We start from the raw sequence: 17938 nt of genomic DNA, 5'->3' as shown, positions 1-17938 counted from the left end.
AATGCACATGTTGTACAGTTGTCAAGTCAGTTCAGGTCAGGTATGAGAGCATGCACCAGAGAAGCGCATCGCTGCGTCCACTTTCCGGTGGTACTCCAGGGGACTCCGTCTGGCCATCCCCCAAGCAGATGCCTGGCCCATCCCCATCTCCTTGAGATGCTGAGCAACCTGCTGCAACCACGAGGCTCGTGGTCGGCCCATTGGCCTCCTCCACTCATGAGGCTTCCTCGCTGAGAGAATCTGATGAGCAAGATCAGCAGTGGGGAAAACGAGCCACATGTCCATACAGCCGCAGCTGATGCTCATTGACTATGCAGGTAACAAATCTCATTTGAGTCTCTCTCAGCAACTGCTCGTTGGACACAAGGTCAGACCGGCAAAAGCCAAGATTTCTCATAAGTGACCTGGTACCAAAGGAATTCAGTCTCCATCTCAGATCCCTGATCAGAGTCCAAGTCTCACATCTGTAGAGCAAGACTGGAAGCACAAAGGACCTGAAGACTCAGACTTTCATCCTCCTGCACAGGTATCGGCAGCGCCACACCCTATGATCCAGTGAATCCAGGACTCCCTCGGCCTGACCCAGACGTCACTTGCCCTTTGGCTCACAGCCAGCAGAGACATGATTGTCACTGCCAAGGTAAGTGAATCTCTTCGTGACCTCAACATTCTCACCACAAACAGGTACAGACAAGATAGCAGCATCCGATATGTGATTGAAAGCCTGGATCTTAGTTTTGACCCAGGAAACCCATAATCCCAATGGCTCTGACTCTTCATTCAGCACCATGAGGGCCTCCAAAAGGATATCCAGAGTCACCTCAAAGATGACTGCATCATCTGTGAAATCAAGGTCAGAGATCTTGACATTCCCAAATGATGCACCGCAGCTTGATCTCTCCGATATCTTCCCCAGAATCCAGTCCATACAAAAGTGTGGAGGCCAGTACACTCCCCAAATGAACTCCAGTAACAACTGGAAATAAGTCTAAGAGGGTACCACCGCATCTCACAGCACTCAGTCCCAGAGTATAGTTCAGATATCAGATTGATCAGTTTTGGTGGCACCCCACAAAGACCAAGAATCCTCCAGAGGGCATCCCGATTCACTGAATCAAACGCTTTGCAGAGATCAACAGAGGCTGAAAGCAGCCTCTGACAAAACTCTCGCTTGCGTTCTTTGAGGACTCAGAAAAGCAAGGATATAGTCAATCGTTTACTTTTTGGTATAAAGCCTGACTGCTCTGGACGCTGGTGCTCAAGCAGATGGTGGCGAACTCTATCAAGAATTATCCGAGCAAAGACCTTGCCCGGTACTGAGAGCAGCATCTCCCCTCAGCAGTTGTTGCTGTCTTGGCGATCACCCTTCCCTTTCCAGAGAGGGACAACGAGGCCCCTCTTCCAGTCAGTTGGGATTATGCCTGTATTCCAGGCAGAGGACATAACTGCATGCAACGACACGAGTGCAGTATTTCCATCAGCCTTGAGAAGTTCAGCATGGATGCCACAGATCCCTGGAGCTTTATCCCATTTCACAAATGAAGGTGGATCACAGTTGATTGGAGGGTCAGCAATAAGGATAGCAACACCACTGACATCCAACTCGACAGCTGGTGGATCAGGCTGGTACAGCCGCTCAAAGTAACCGGCTCAGCGGGCCTTCACTTCGGACTCCTCTGTCAAGAGCCCACCACCCTCCGCTCTAACGGCAGTACTCCGAGGTATGGGCTTGGGGGAACGAAATGCGTGAATTCCCCTATAAGCAGGACGAGAATCACTTGACCACAGGTGATGCTCTACCCTCTCACAGATTCCTCACACATAGACCTCCTTGTCCACCCTTGGCGCACGTGCAGTTTTACACCTCAGCTCCGTGAATAGCTCAGCTCTGCCACTTAGCCTCTCCCTGCGACTCTGGTCAATGGTATCCAGTGTCCCTTGGGAGACGAAATTCTTCTTCGCCCTTCGGTGAGTTCCAAGACATCCATCAAGGATGGTGGTCTTGAAGGCACTCCACAACTCTTCAGGATTTCCCAAAGCACCCAGACCCCCAAATCTCCAATCAGCCTGTTCACAAACACCTCAACTACCCTCTCATCCTTGCACTTGCCAACATCCAGCCTCAACTGGGATGGCATCATTCTCCCGGATTTAAGGTGAGGTGGAATAAACTAGTTAACTTTCATCCACATGAAAACAAAAACGTGTTTCATACAACAAATGCCAAAGTTGGACAGTTGACAAGGTGTTAAATTCAATGAAATGCACCGGTGTGATATTTACTAAACCATCTTTTGTAAAGACGTACATCCAGTTGTAATGGAACATGTGATCATTATTCTACTTGCTCACCATCTTTGTAATCATGTGGTGACAACTGGAAAGAAGGAAAAAGCCATTGTAATTAAAAGGTTAATCATTATTGCGCGGTCCTTTAGTAAACAACACCCTTAATGGCATCATTTTTGCCCTAATATTTCCCTGCCAAAGGTCATCCATAAAATAAAATAACAGCTGATAATAATTGGTAAATGAACTCTTCCAAAGACGAGCTGATGAACTTTCACACAGTTAATGAACTCTCTCTGTCATAGCAATACAACATGTTATTGACCAGGATCTGCCAGGTCTGGTCGATACCGTGGGTGGAGAAGCACAGTACACCTGCTCTGCAGTGGCCAGGTTGTCACAGGCTTTTTGAGGTACTGTATGGCATTCATGTGATGCGGCAGGCTTCTGTCATTACCAAAGTTGGGGTGAGTTCCCCCGAATGCACGTCTTCGGCTCACTATAATACTCCGATTTGATGGCTGCAATGATGCACATCAATGCTATCGTTTAACACATCACATCGAACGTCCTTGGAAAGAAAGAAAGAAAGAAAGAAAGAAAGTCATCTGAAGGTTGTTTTGAAATACTCCTTGATAGGAGGTTCTTTATGACGTCACAGTTAATCACCATTTCATTTTAGGTTGGAATTGGTGAATCCTTGGTTTATCACCTGTGACATTGAGATATAATACAGTAACGTCATTGTTCCAGTTTATCAACTGTGACGCGGCTAGCAATGTCGTCGTGCGATAGATATCCTTGCAGATTGCATTGCCGGTTCCTTCGTGACCATCTGGCGGAATTTTTGCAAATAAATAAGCAAGCAAGTAGATAAATATCAGGCGGGTTTATTGAAGCAACTGCATCGTGTCTCCACCACTTACCATTAATTTCGGATAAATATTCCAGATATTGATTGTGAATTTTTCCACAGGCTAACACTTCCAAAAAGGACATCTGTGATGCTACACGACCATATTACCTCGAACATTAACGAGTGGGCTTTCAGGCCAATCCACTTCTCTTTCGTAGGAAAGCTCTCTCCACCTGATATTTTATCTTCTCCTGCTTCCTCCGAGTCTTTCTCTAGGTTGCTATATAATTATTGTCATCCATCGGCTTTCTCTTCTCCTTGCAACGTGTTCAACTTAGTTCCATTTCGGTTTTCTTATTTATTTATTATTTATTTTTCATCGACACCAATAAGTTACACGTTGAATTTAATTTCCTGTCTGATCTGTTCATTTCTTGTCGTCTCTTTGTTATGCCGAGACTGTAACCTTCCACGGTTCTTTGCGTGGTGGTCAACCCTAACATCATTGCGTGAGGTCGTGTGTTACGTCCTGCACTGCCGTGGAGTGTAAGCGAGTGTGGGTGAAATGAATTGCTTGCTTTGTGACTGTTGTGCTTGGCTGCTTCTACCATAATGTCCATAAATTCCTTTTTTTTGACCTACAATATCTATGGCTTGCAGTGCATGTCCGAGCAGGGCATCTTTTACACGAATAGCAAGGACATCACTTGATGATGGGAAAACGAGCACGGTGTATGGGATTTGATCGTAGGAACAGAACGTCAAGCAAGAGCTCAGTTGGGAATGGCAAACAGGACAACCCTGATTGGTTGTGACCTAGCAACAGGAATGTGCTCATGCTTTTTTTCTATGGTCATTGGTACAACTTGAGCAATTATTCTGTTGAATTGTAAGTCAATTCACCTTTACCGTGCAACTTAGCACTTTTGCCTGAATAAAGATAAGAGTGTGTTTATAAAGAATGCTTGCAGTTGACATAACACATGTTAGGGTTAGGGTTATCTTTTTTGTCTTATTTGGCTTTTGTCTTACAAATCGATATTTGGCTTTTTTGTCTTATCTGATTCTTTCAGCGTGAAACATCAGTCTCCCAAATATGTCAGCAGACAATGTTGGTAATGAAACCGCAACAAAGTATGGCAAATATGAGGGAAATGGCTAATTGGAACATGATCGACCTTTCGTAAGGAATCTAAGCAAAGAAGAGAGTGAAGCAGCAGAGCATGTCCACTGACTTGTTCGACAGAACCGTGTCCACTGACTTGTTCGATGCGGAACTTTTCAAATCAGAAATCTCTCCCAGTAACCCCGGTGATGCAGTAACGTGTAATGTCAATGCGTCGAGCAATAACAATGCTGTGGATGTGCTACTCTTGCCCAATGAGGCTATTGAAGAAACAAGAGAGGACATATCCATGGAACTGGAACAGCCAGCCCTATGGTCTGTGCGTCATCTGTTCGACTGACCCGCAAACTAACGACCCAACACGATGTACACAGTGTCACTTGCCTATCTGTCCTTGCTGCGGCTTCAATCCTCGGCCTCATCTGCAGATAAGTGACATTCAAAATTTTGATGAGAAATCTCTCCTGTTTCTTTTCTTTCTTTTCCTTTGCTTTATGCTTCCACATAGTCACTGGAGTTCTTTCCTTTTACTTTTTTAATTTTATTTTTTTATAAAGGATGCTTGCAGTTGATATAGTTAGTGATCAGGAAGGAATTTTTAAATACATATCATGTCTAGGCCAATGATATTCGGAGATCTCATTGTACTTTTTGATGAATTATTAGCACATTACAGCAGACCATAAATAAATCAATGCAGTATCTTGAGATTTGAACCTGGGATACCAGCATCCTGAGCTAAGTGCTCCGATGGAAGCATCAAACACACAATCCTACCAGGAGTTTGAGAATGACCAGGCAGGGCTTTGTCAATGGGGGACAATCACACTCCACCAGCAATTTTTTGCAACAAAAGTTATATTGCCCCCCCCCTCCATTTTGTGAAAACGCATGTTAGCTCCTCCCACTTTATTTACAAACTTCAACAATCTATTTAGCTAATTACCCTCGCCAGAGGAGAGGGTATTGCATTTGGGTCCGTTTGTTGGGTCGCCAAAATAGGTGACCCTTATTGTCAGTAATTCTGTCTGTTTGTTTGTTTGTCTGCACAGAACTTTTGTGTTTTTCTCCGCAACCACTTGTCGGATTGAGACGAAATTTTCACCATTGGTGCGACTACTCAAGTAAAATATTTTAATGATAATTATTTGACGTCATAGTTCACGTGGTGTGGCAGCTATATCGGAAGAACTTTGGATCTCTGTATCTCTGAAACCACACTAAGGAAAAAATTGAAACTTGGCACACCGCAAGTACTCCTCATGAGGAATGAGTGTGATTTTTTATGACGTCATAGGAATCTTCATTATGACGTCATAATTGCATACGGAGAACACCACATCCGATCAGTATGAAAAATTTTGAGGGTCATCTCAATGGTCCACAAAAATTTTTTGACGACGTCCTCGGTCACGTGATTCGGCAAACATATTGTTTAAAATAAAAACAAAACCTTCAAAAATCTTCTCTGAAATGGCTGAACCAGTCATCACTGCCAGCATTTATAAAGTGGCAATTCTAATTATGTCTCTGATTAATTCCGTAACACACCAGTACACAAATGCCACACAAACTACACCACACAAAACTACACAAACACCACACAAAACAAGTCCTAGCGAGGGTCTGCAATCTCTGATTGCTCTTTTTCTTGTTTTCCCTTTGCTTGTTTGCCAAGAACTTTATGCAGCAGATAAAGTTAGCAGGTGGCAAACTGCACCAATATATCTGCATGCCTTTATTGCATTATGATGGAGCCTGGTGTTGGCTTCGCAGTTAAGGTTGCTGGCTTGGGACCTGAGGTTCCTGAGTTCGAACTCTTGTTGAATGTTGAATTAACACCAAATGAGGTTGACGCAGCCTATCATCCTTCCAAGGTCAGTGAAATGAGTACCTAGAATACGTGGGGACAGGAATACTGGACTGTAAATGGTGGGGACTTATAAAACCCTCCCACATCTGGAGTGGCGCTACACAATACACATTTACATAAATATTTTTTGTGTTCCCCTCCCCCTCCCCCACCCACACCCCAAGACCACCAGCAAAGATAACAACACCCCCATACACTAATTGGTGTCATGTTGATCCTGTGTAACAAGTCTGGATTTAATTGGCTCAGAACTGCAAGAGTAGTGCGACAAACCAACACACCGGTCCATAAATTATAGTAAGGAGACCAGCATTATTGTGCAAATAATAGCACGTATTTGGAATAAAACAATGAAAACCCCAACTGTTAAAGTCATCATGAACAATGTTCGTTCATCCGATATCAGAGCCTCAAGAATCTTTCCGTATCAGTCTCGCTGGTGTAGGGCTTGTTGCAGTTTGTCTGCCACTGAGCCTTCCCATCCAGGTTGACAAGTTCTCCTCAATCTTGGGAAACAGTTCATCATCATTGCGTTGTTTTACTACACATTTAAATGTCACAACACCTTGAACACCTGGTCTGCATAATGTTTCCTTGCTGAGCTGCTGACCAATAAGATACTTTGACCAATCAATGGTGAGCTTGACATGCTCTAACTGCTAACATTAACATCTATCTATAATTCCAGCAATCTCTGTGTGTGTGTCTGTATGTGTGTCTGTCTGTCTGCGACCGCCGTTTCTCGACAACCACCGGTCCGATCTGATTGAAACTTGCCAGGAATATTGCCGGGGACCTGCGGATGTGCCTTTTCAAGGTTTGATATCAATCGGACCAGCGGTTCCCAAGTTACTGCCATTTTATTGCTTTTTTCAGTGTTGGAAAGGTGTATATATCGCAACTGAAGTGTCATTCCACCTTATCATGCCATTTTTTCCCAAAGGATATCTCAGAATAATGATAACAGCATATTAATAATAATAATAGCACAATAATTGGCAGTAATAAAAAGAATAACGTGATACAATGACCAATGTCTGTCAACCAATAACGACATATATTGTCTGTCAACCAATAATGACCAATAACGTCAATCAACCAATGACAGGACACGATGCTATGACGTCACAATTAGTTTATTTTTTTGCACGATTGACGTCACAATTCTTCTTCTTCGTTTGGTACGACGTCACAATCGACGCTGGGGACCTGAGTATGTGCCCTTTCAAGGTTTGATATCGTTCTTCATCCGTTTCAGCTGTTTCCCAAGTGTTTCCCAAGGTTTGAAAGCTGTTTTTTCCCAAGGTTTGAATTAATTGTTCAAATTATGAATTCATCCCAAGGTTTGAATTAATTGTTGTGCTTGGTAGACATTTACAGAGAGAGGGGTGAGAGAGGAGGGGGGGAGAGGAGGGAGAGAGGGGGGTGAGAGAGGGGGAGAGAGGGGAGGGAGAGAGGGGTGAAAGAGGAGAGGTGAGAGAGGGGGGCAAGAGAGGGGGTGAGAGAGAGGGGCGAGAGAGGGGAGGGAGAGAGGGGGTGAGAGAGAGGGGCGTCACAATTCAAGAGAGGGGAGAGAGGAGGTGGCGAGAGAGGGGGGTGAAAGAGGAGGGGGAGAGAGGAGGAGCGAGACTAGGGGTGAGAGAGGGGGGAAAGAGGAGGGGCGAGACTAGGGGGAGAGGGGGGGGGAGAGAGAGGGGGCGTCACAATTCTTCTTCTTCTTCGTCGTTTGATATGACGTCACAATTGACGCTGGGGACCTGAGTATGTTTCCCAGGTGTTTCCCAAGTTCTGGCCATTTATGATACGGTTGGTCTGATCTAATTGAAACAATGCCCCAATCCAGTCGTCGTTTACGAGAGCGAAGGAACGAAGCTGCACATACTGGCACGCACCTATGGGCCTGCACGAGTATTCCAAATCTGCAATGTGCCTCTCTCTTGCGTATTTATCACAAACTCACCATTTCTGCCCAGCAAAGCGGCCCAATGGATGACAGTCAATGGGACCTCCTCATGTAGCTTTTCACATGGAACCCTGAATCACTTCCGTACTTCGCTGCATCATTACATATAGAGCACAGTTGACAGTCTTTGCTCACACTGTTCTGGTTCACTGTTGAGGCCTGTGTATCCTGTGTATCCTGTGTATCCCAACAATTCTGGGTTATGCCAAGTTTCTGAGCTGGATGAATTATTTATTTATTTTTATATGCAGCGTGGCAAAATACATTTTGATACTGTCGATGCCAATTTTCAGGAAATCGAACCAAAATCCCAGAATAATATTTATTAGTAAGAAGGAACACATTCCACATTACCGCAATTCGACCGATGTTATGAAAGAGCAAAGATTCACAAATATAAGGCATAAAAAACGTTTTAAAATCTCTTTTTATTCACACTGTATGTTGAGTGAGTAAGCCAACAAAGTGGAGTCCATTGGGTTATAATCTCGGCAATTCTCAGAGCCAACGTGTCTCTCTCAACGAAATCCTTTTATCTCCTCTCCCTGTAAAGGCAGGAGTGCCCCAATAGTCCATGGGCCCAGGCCAAAAATTCCACTTGTCGGTTCCATCTAAGGAAACCAATCCGAGTTATGATTTTTGAATTGGTGTATATATATATATATATATATATATATATATATATATATATATATATATATATATATATATATATATATATATATCATATTTTGATTTGATAACCATTGCAGACTGGCAGCTTATTGGTAGTTATCATCTCTGGAATGTGCCCACCCTCCGCATAATGAAAGTGAAAAGGCAAACTCAGAAACATTCACTAATGATGCAATTGCTGTTTCCACATATGGGGCATGAATGAACTGCAAGCCACAAATCTTCTTCTTCTTTCGGCTGTTCCTGTTAGGGGTCGCCACAGCGGATCATCCGTATGATCCGCATAGCGATTTGGCACATGTTTTATGCCGGATGCCCTTCCTGATGCAACCCTGGTCGCCTCTTACGACACACAGGGATAAAACTGCAAACCACAAATACATGTCTGAAATGCTTTATTTATACCATCCGAATAATCCTTTCTGTCATTTCTGAAGGCAGAATTTGTTTTATGGCAGAAAGGGGCGAACAATAGGGCCGATCAAAATGTTGCTGATTCGTGATTTTCAGTACATTTTAATTTATAATATTGTCATACAAGTTCCCTGGGTAGTGCTACTGAACCGCAGTAGCCTACAACATGCACATGTTGAATGAGGAAAACATTTATGAACATTTTACAAGTTTTTCCCACAGTTAAAGGAATTGCCCTTCCCCTACCCTAGTTCCAACAAGCGTCCAAAATGTGAAATTTACGGATAACCCAAATTTCACCACGCCACTGTGGCATGTTGATGTACTATGTTTTACTCATGCATATTTGTAGCCGTGATTGTGCCAAAACATTCACACCAAGGATCAGTAGTCTAGTCTTCATCACTGTTATCAGCATCAGAGTCCTCGAGGTCTACAACCTCTTCCTCGACATCAGCGGGCTGGTTGCTGCAGGTTCACAACTTGCACATGTCAGTGCACTTCAGGCTATTGGCAAGGCACGTGCAGTCTGGGAGTTTGCACGACCGTCCACATTTGCAGGAAAGCAGTTACAACACTGCATCCGGTGCTGGAGAACCCTGCGTCCACTCGATGGCCAGCTTCCCGTCATCATCAGTGGTCCATCCACAACCCTTGGGACTTGGAACATAGGGTTGGCATTGCAGACAGCGCCTCCAAATAGCAGCCTGGTAGTTTGCACGGAGGACGTGCATGAAGAGGCAGTCTTCACATGGTGGAAGCTGACTGGACTCTATCTCTCCCCGTCTGGCACAGAAGAGTTGATGTCGGAGTTCATTGACTTTCGTGGTGTTGGTACATGTGGCGACACGTACATGTGGCAGGTGACCTCTTGCAGCTTCTGAAAGAGCTCGGTGGATACTTCCCATGAATGACCGAGCTGACTGAAGGCCTCTTGGTAGGTCTTATCCGACTTCATTTGCTTCAAGGCGCCCATCTTTCCCCGGCCTGCAAAGGCACTGACTGTATCACAACCGGAGAACACGTGCAGTCCAAACAGGGCATCACAGACACTGTCTCCCATCGATCTAGCAAGCTTGTCAATGTCTAGGAACCGTGTGCGGGTTTGCGTACCATACTTCTGATACACGGGCCATGGGATGTCCTTATTGAAGGCAAGACACAGCACGAGGACATCTGTATCTTCGGCAGTGATCACCACAGCCTTGTACCCAGCCTCTGCTGCATGCAGAGCATTCAGGTGTCTGCTTCCTCCTGCGTGGACTTCAGCTCTGCCACTTCCTCCCAGTGGTCCTTGTTTATTTTTTGGGGGGATTTTCCCCCAAAACGTCAATATCTCAGAATGGTAAAATGGGAAAAATGGAAAATACATACACTAAGCTGCTCTTCTGGAACGGTTATCACATATTGAAATAATCATATAGTCCCTACCAATAACTTAGTAGCCCTAAAGTTTGGTTTCCTCAGATGGTACCGATATATGCCTGGGCCCATGGACTACAAGGTGGTGTTCAGACCCCCAAGGCCCCCAAAGACCCGGAATACCCCAAAGACCCTGAAAACCGCCAAGACCCTGAAGACCCCCAATAACCCCAAAGACCCCACAAGACCCTGAAGACCCCTAATAACCTTGAAGATGCCACAGACCCCCAAGACCCCAAGGACCCCACAGACCCCAAAGAGCTCCAAGACCACAGAGACCCCACAGACCCTAAACACCCCAAAAACTCTGAAGACCCCACAGACCCTGTAGACACCAAAGACCCCCTAGACCCTGAAGACCCCACAGATCCCCAAGAACCCCCAAGACCACGAGGGCCCTGAAGACCCAAAACACCTCCAAAGACCCCCAGAGACCCACAAAACCGCAAAACACTGAAGGCCCGAAAGACCTCCAAAAGACCAAGAAGAATCCAAAGACCCCCAACACTCTGAAGACCCCAAGACGATGAAGACCCCAAATAACTAGAAGACCCCAAAGACCCCCCAAGACCCTGAAGACTCCCAAGACTGTGAAGACCCCAAAGACCGAGAAGATCCCCAAGACCCCCAAGACCCCCAAGACCCCAAACACCCACAAGACCCCAAAGACCCCCAAAACCCACAAGAACCTAAGATCCCCAAGACTCCAAAGACACCCTAAAGACCCAGAAGACCCCCAAAAGACTCAGAAGACCTGCAAGACACACAAGAGCCTGAAGACCTCCAATACCCTGAAGACCCAAAAAACCCCCAAGACTGCAAACACCCACAAGACCCCTAAGACCCCAAATACCCCCAAAAGACCCCTAAGACACACAAGAACCTGAAGAGCCACAAGACACCCAAGACCCCTAACACCCACAAGACTCCCAACACCCTGAAGACCCACAAGACCATGAAGACTCTGTCGACCCTCAAGACGCTGAAGACCCCCAAGACCGTGAAGACCCAGAAGACACCCAAAAGACCCAGAAGACCTCCAAGACACACAATAACCTCAAGATTCCCAAGACCCCGAAGAACCCAAAGACTCTCAAGACCCCCCAAGACTCCAAACACCCGCAAGACCACGAAGACCCCAAGGATGCCTAAAAGACCCAGAAGACCCCCAATACACTGAAGACCCCAAAGACCCTGAAGACTCTGAAGACCCCAAAGACCCAGAAGACCCCCAAACTACGTGGAAGACCCCCAAAACCCAGAAGACCTCCAAAAGACCCAGAAGACCCCAAGACTGTCAGGTAAGGTGTGGGAGCATGTGACAGAGCAGTGCGTCGCTACATCTACTTTCCGCCGGTACTCCAGGGGCCTCCGTCTGGCCATCCCCCAGGCAGATGCCAGGCCCATCCCCAATTCCTTGAGATGCCGATCAACCTGCTGCAACCACGAGGCACATGGTCGGCCCATTGGCTTCCTCCACTCATGAGACTCTCTCGCTGAGAGAATCTGGTGAGCAGGATCAGCATCAGTATCACGAAAACGAGCCACATGTCCATACAGCCGCAACTGACACTCACGGACTATGCAGGTAACAAATCTCATTTGAGTCTCTCTCAGCAACCGCTCGTTGGACACAAAATCCGACCAGCGATAGTCAAGGATTCTCCGAAGAGACCTGGTACCAAAGGAATTAAGTCTCCATCTCCGTTCCCTGGTCAGAGTCCAAGTCTCACACCCATAGCGCAAGACTGGAAGCACCATGGACCTGAAGAGTCGGACTTTCATCCTCCCACACAGGTACCGGCAGTGTCACACCCTATGATCCAGTGAATCCATGACTCCCCAGGCCTGACGCAGACATCTGCTGACTTCTGGCTCACAGCCAGCAGAGACGTGAATATCACTGCCAAGGCAGGTGAATTTCTTCGTGACCTCAATATCCTCACCACAAACAGGTACAGACAGGATAGCAGTATCCAAGACGTCATTGAAAGCCTGGATCTTAGTTTTGATCCAGGAAACCCGTAATCACAGTGGCCCCGACAACTCATTCAGCACCTCGAGGGCCCCCAAAAGTATATCTAGAGTCTCCGCAAAGATGACTGCATCATCTGCAAAATCAAGGTCAGAGATCTTAACATTCCCAAACGATGCACTGCAGCTTGATCTCTCTGACATCCTCAACAGAATCCAGTCCATACAAGTGCTGAAAAGTATGGGGACCAGTACAGACCCCTGACGAACTCCAGTAACAACTGGAAATAAGTCAGAGATGGTACCACCACATCTCACAGCACTCTCAGTACCAGAGTATAGTTCAGACATCAGATTGATCAGTTTTGGTGGCACCCCACGAATACCAAGAATCCTCCAGAGGGCATCCTGATTCACTGACTCAAATGCTTTACAAAGATCAACATAGGCTGCAAGCAGCTCCTGCCGAAACTCTCCTCTGCATTCTGTGAGGACCTGAAGAGCAAGGATACGGTCAATCTTTGACCTCTTTGGTGTAAAGCCTGACTGCTCTGGACGCTGGTGCTCAAGCAGATGGTGTTTGGCGAACGCTATCATGAATTATCCGAGCAAAGACCTTGCCCGGCACTAAGAGCAGCCTCACCCCTCGGTAGTTGTTGCAGCCTTGGCGATCACCCTTCCCTTTCCAGAGAAGGACAACAAGGCCCCTCTTCCAGTCAGTTGGGATGATGCCTGTGTTCCAGGCAGAGCACAGAACTGCATGCAACGACACGAGTGCAGCATTTCCACAAGCCTTGAGAAGTTCACCATGGATGCCACGCATCCATGGAGTTTTACGCCATTTCAACCGGTTCACCGGGGCTTGTGTTTCCACAAACGAAGGTGGACCACATTCCATTGGAGGGTCAGCAATAGGGATTGTAACACCCCTGATGTCCAACTTGACAGCTGGTGGATCAGCCTGGTACAACCGCTCAAAGTAACCGGCCCAGCGGGCCTTCACTTCGGACTCCTCTGTCAAGAGCCCACCACCCTCTGCTCTCACTGCAGTACACCAAGGGACGGGCTTGGACGAACGCAATGCGCGAATTCCCCTGTAAACAGGATGAGAATCACTTGACCACAGGTGATGTTCTTCCCCCTCACAGATTCTTCGCACATCGGCCTCCTTGTCTACCCTTAGTGCACGTACAGTTTTACACCTCAGCTCCCTGGACAGCTCAGCTCTGTCATTCAGCCTTGCCCTGAGACTCTGCACAATGGCATCCAGTGTCCCTTGAGAGACAAATTCACCCTCAGGTGAGTTCCAAGACATCTACCGGCAACATCAAGGACGGTGGTCTTGAAGGCACTCCACAACTCTTCAGGATCCCCCAAAGCACCCAGACCTCCCAAATCTCCACTCAGCCTGTTCGCAAACTCCTCAGCTACCCTCTCATCCATGAGCTTGCCAACATCCAGCCAAGGCTGGGATGGTACCATTCTCCTGGATTTAAGGTGAAACTTAAGAGTTGCCACAACAAGCCGGTGGTCGGTATTGAGGAACTCAGCATTCCAGTCGACCCTGCAGTTCTGGATCATCCTCCAGCGACCATCAACAAGCACATGGTCAATCTCCTTTGCCACACTGCCAGGGTTGGAATACCAAGTCCAGCGATGAGCTTGTGGGCGCTGAAACCATGAACCAGCCACCATAAGAAACCAGCCACCATGTGGGCGCTGAAACCATGAGAAGTCCACGACTTCTTACAAAGTCAAGGAACTTTGTGCGATTCTGGTTCACATTTCCTGACTCATGGGGACCAACACATGTCTCAAAACCATGCCTATCAGTTCCAGTCAATGCATTGAAATCTCCCAAGACTAGAAGTGTATCTCGCCTGGGGCACTGATCAATCACAGACTCAAGCATGGCATAGAATGCGTCCTTCATGGTGAGATCACTCGCCTCAGTCGGAGCATATACAGAGACCAGGGAAATGACACCCAAGAAGTGACGAATCTTTAGTCTCATAACATGCTCGTTGGCCGGTGTTACATCAATTATCATTGGAATCAGCTTATTGGACGCAACTGCAGCAACTCCTTGGGCATGGTAACCATCAGAGTGACCAGACCAATAGTAGGTGTAATCACCCGCCATGGTCTCACCTCAATCCGGTCTCCGAACCTCAGAGAGAGCTGCAATACCGATGTACAAACGCTTGAGCTCAGATGATAACAGAGACAGGTGATCATCCTCTCTTTGGTATAGGACATTACAGGCACCCACCCAAAGGGACCTCCTCAGGTTAACCCAAGGAGACCGCCATCTGGTGGACGACACCTCAGCACCACTCTGACAGACTCTCCCGCAATCTGACCCAGGAATATTACCTCGTGGTTTCCCTCTTATCATCAAAGATTGGGGGTCCCGAAGGCTTTGCCCCAATCCCGTCATCCGGTGAGCTGCCCTGAGAAGGGAAGCTGCACAGGAGGTACTCCCACGGAGTGGGTTTCAGATTTTTTTGCGTTTTTGTGTTTTGCGGAATGAAGGGTTTTACGGTGGCCGGAGTGCAAATCCTGCCACCAACCTCCTAATACGAAGTGACCCAAGTGCAGGAGGACGTCCGCAGACACAGTTGGGCACTAGATATGGATGGCCGTTGGCTCAGAAGGAGCTCCTCCACCCTTTGACATGTTTTGTTCTACATCCTGCTGGGTGTCCATATCCAAACACCCTCCTCACCAGGAAACCTGGTGGGGGAGACGGTTTAGTCGCCAACAACCCGACCATGGAATAGGTTAGTACAGGTTTACATGGTACCTGTTGCAAGTTACAGATCTCATCTGACCTGACCTGACAATATGGGGCTCTTGGGGGGTCTTTGGGGCCTTCAGGGGTCTTTGGAGCCTTTGGGCTCTCAGTGTTCTTGGGGGTCTTTGGGCTCTTGGGGGACTTTTCAGTTTTTGGGGACTTCAGGGTCTTTTGGGGTCTTGTTGCCAAGAAAATCTCATTTGACCTGACCTGCCCCAAGACTGTGAAGACCCAAAAGACCCCAAAAACCTCTAAAAGACCCAGAAGATCCCCAAGACCGTAAAGACCCAAAATACCCCCAAAACCCTGAAGTTTCCCAAAAGACACAGAAGACCCCCAACACTATGAAGACCCAAAAGACCCCGAAGACCCCAAAGACCTCCAAAAGACCCAGATCTCCAAGACCATGAAGACCCAAAAGACCCCTAAAACTCCAAATACCTACAACACCCCAAAGAACCCGAAGACCCTGAAGACTCTGAAGAACCCGAAGACCCACAAGACTCAAAAGGCCCCCAAGAGCCCAAAGACCCCCAAGAACCCTGAGAGCCCAAAGGCTCCAAAGACCCCTGAAGGCCCCAAATACCTCCCATGAGCCCTGACGACTCCCAAAGACCCTGAAGACCCCCAGGAATCTCAAGACACCTAAGACCCCCAAAGACCCCGAGGACCCAAAAGATCCCGACGACCCTTTAGACCTTTTTGATAAGTTATGATAAAAGTAATCACATTGATTACATCACAAATTTACAAATGCTCACTGTTTAAATTCACGCCCATTGTGACGTCCTTTCGTGTTATAAGCTCGTAAAGTTTACTTTCACAGCAATATTTCAGGAAGTTCTTTGGCTCACCCACCAGAGCATCATGAGGGACCGAGCAGTGACATACCCAACCTGTATAAGTATTAGCCCAAGTCATAAATGGACGTTGCAACCATTCCTACTCATTTAACGGCACCCATTTGAAATTAATGTATGGTGGCTCATCATAAAGCTTCACAATCGACGGGGATGTGTTGTGTAAGTCAAACAACCATCAATGATTATGTCTGTGTACATACGTTCAACAGAGGGATAGATGTGAGCAGCAGCGTGTCTCGTTCGCATGCGACGATGCTCAATCTCAATGACAGGCATTCACAACGTTGATGTTTGTGGTCTTAGGTCCTGATCGTCTGGCACCAGGATATTCGTTATTGTTCATATTGTCATGATCTGCTTGAAGCCACTGAATTTTTTTTTTTCCATGATGAAGTTTATTTACGATAGAACGTCATCATTGAACTATGCTGCATGATGAGGGATGCCTTATTAAGGCCACATAAAGATTGCCTGTTTATCATGTGACAATGTGCAATGTAAACTGCCATATTTTCATGTAAATAACCCACGGGTTATAAATATTAAAAAAAAAAGTTAATCTCATTGGCAAATGAAAGTAATTGAACGTATTTAGAAACTATAACATAAGTCTGAGAGATTAGTCCGATGACGTCATTACGGGGATTCCGACTGCTGCCTGGTACTATTTGACGGTACAACATGTTCACCGCCTTTACTTTCTCAAATACAGTTCGGAGAAAGTGAAAAAAAAACAATGGCTTAAATAGCATCCCGGGGTTAAGGACTTAAGGTATGAAATATGGTGAGGGTGGTGTCTTCATCGAGTGTTTCGTCATATTTTTATGGGTGTTTGTTGAAGCGTTGCGGAGCATTACGGGGTGGGGGAGGGGGGGTTGGGTGTCAGATTTGGCACAAAATGCTTTATGACATTTTTGATTGGCCCTTTGACAACAAAGCCATGTCGGCTCCTGGAAATATGGAGATCACGTTTCTCCCGATCATGTGGAAAGGAAAGCTGGCTTGTGGGTTGTACCCGTGTGTGGGTTATACACATGTGTGGGTTATACACGTGTGTGGGTTATACACGTGTGTGGGTTATACACGTGTGTGGGTTATACCTGTGTGTGGGTTATACACGTGTGTGGGTTATACACGTGTGTGGGTTATACACATGTGTAGGTTATACACATGTGTGGGTTATACACATGTGTGGGTTATACACATGTGTAGGTTATACACGTGTGTGGGTTATACACATGTGTAGGTTATACACATGTGTGGGTTATACCCGTGTGTGGGTTATACACATGTGTGGGTTATACACATGTGTGGGTTATACCCGTGTGTGGGTTATACCCGTGTGTGGGTTATACACATGTGTGGGTTATACCCGTGTGTGGGTTATACCCGTGTGTGGGTTATACACGTGTGTGGGTAAACCCATGTGTGGGTTATACACGTCTGTGGGACCTGTGTGTGGGTTATACACGTGTGTGGGTTATACACGTGTGTGGGTTATACACGTGTGTGGGTTATACACGTGTGTGGGTTATACACGTGTGTGGGTTATACCTGTGTGTGGGTTATACCTGTGTGTGGGTTATACCTGTGTGTGGGTTATACACGTGTGTAGGTTATACCTGTATGTGTGGGTTATGTGTTCCTGAAATTTTCCGAGTGCACTTTTTTCCCCCAGGTGTGGGG

The sequence above is a fragment of the Eptatretus burgeri genome, chromosome 10 (genome assembly GCF_056783735.1).
Source record: "Eptatretus burgeri isolate ZD-2024b chromosome 10, Ebu_testis_v1, whole genome shotgun sequence".
Classification (NCBI taxonomy): domain Eukaryota; kingdom Metazoa; phylum Chordata; class Myxini; order Myxiniformes; family Myxinidae; genus Eptatretus; species Eptatretus burgeri.
The sequence above is the reverse complement of the archived record's forward strand: the minus strand, read 5'-3'. Positions refer to the sequence as shown.